Source organism: Rhineura floridana, chromosome 9 (genome assembly GCF_030035675.1).
Source record: "Rhineura floridana isolate rRhiFlo1 chromosome 9, rRhiFlo1.hap2, whole genome shotgun sequence".
In the NCBI taxonomy this organism is placed as follows: domain Eukaryota; kingdom Metazoa; phylum Chordata; class Lepidosauria; order Squamata; family Rhineuridae; genus Rhineura; species Rhineura floridana.
The window spans coordinates 21,155,475-21,156,943 of record NC_084488.1 but is presented as its reverse complement, the minus strand read 5'-3'; the positions used below and the strand labels follow the sequence as shown (position 1 = coordinate 21,156,943).

At 43.3% G+C, this 1,469-nt stretch overlaps 1 pseudogene; it reads right to left on the bottom strand.

Moving 5' to 3' along the window:
- Positions 1 to 363: 363 nt before the first annotated feature.
- Positions 364 to 1,248, bottom strand: LOC133364341 (bifunctional methylenetetrahydrofolate dehydrogenase/cyclohydrolase, mitochondrial-like; annotated as a pseudogene).
- Between the last annotated feature and the right edge of the window lie 221 nt (positions 1,249 to 1,469).

The window sequence follows — 1,469 nt, the reverse complement described above, 5'->3', positions numbered from 1 at the left end:
ATTGCGTTAAAAAATATTCTGGAATGAGACTCACCAATAACTTTCATCCAATAAATAAATATTGCACTATTCTTAGGCTGTTTGGGAAGAGATTTCTAATGTTGTTATTTTATTTATTTATTATTTGATTTATACCCCGCCCTTCCAACCAGTAGGAGTCCAGGGCGGCATCCCAGTAGAAGCCCAGGGTGCCCTTTCTCCCAGTAAGAGCCCAGGGTGGCTACTTGCCGCTAGAATTCCAACATTAAGCCTTTAGTGGTTCAAGCTGCTGAGGCCTCCACAGTTTCTTTCAGCAATTATGCCATTTTTCCAAGCATGGCGATGGTCATGTGGCCACCCCCACCAGGGACTAGAGTGATGTAGCTAGTTTTGGTTTGGCAATAATAGGTCCTGGACTCTGTTTATAACAGCATCAATAACTGCAGCTCCCTCTTTGATCGTATTAGCTGAAATCAGATTAGGGATGCCTGCAACTGAAACCACAATGTCAGCAAGAATTGTCTGCTGTTCAAGCTGTTCTTTTGGAATGTAGTGATGAGAGATTGTTACTGTTGCATCCCCTCCATGATGTTCATGCCTTCCATCCATATGAAGAAGCACTGCAACGGGCATCCCAACATTCTTCCATTGACCAGTTACAACAACATTCTTCCCCAGGGTTGGAATTCAAGTTCTTTTAATGATTTCCCACACATACCAAAGCATTGTTGGCAGCATGGAATATTGATCACAGCACAACATGGAAGCTGCACATCTTTTTCAGGATTCACAGCATTGCAGAGCTTCCGCTCAATCAATATGCTCAGGTAAAGGGAGCTGAACTAGGAGGCCCTCTACGTTTGTCATTATTTAGCTTGCTGATTAAATCAAGGAACTCCTCTTAACTGATGGGAGGTTGGCTTCAGAATTGCTTTGCTCCTGATTCCTACATCACAGCTACTTTGGTTTTGTGCAGTACAGGAGTAGCTTGCAGGATTTGCACCAACTAGAATGACACTGAGACGGGAGTCTTTTATTTCCATATGCAATCCACTGCTCCACTTCATAATGGGCTTCTTGTATAATCTGCCAAGCCAGCTTTCTCCCCAAAAAAACAGCAGCTTTATTCCTGGATGCAACGAGATGGAGCGGGCAAGTACCCCTTGGGAGATTAAGGTAGTGGCGGCAGCAGCAACTGCCATGGCCTGCCAAAGCAGCCTGGGCCAAGAGCTGGAGCAGCGAGAGCAGGGAGATGGTAGTGGTTACCATGACAAAAGCAAAAAACAAACACCCCACACCCAGGACTTGGGAGTAATTTGTTACAAGTAACAAATTATTGTAATTCATTAATTTTTTGAGGAACAAGTGGATAATTCCTTTACATTTTGATTGTAATAGAACTAGGAGTAATTTTATTACTTTTGTGAAGTAATTGTAATGTTTCCATCATTACCTTTAGGCATTACTTGGGAGGGGGGCAGGGGAAGTCT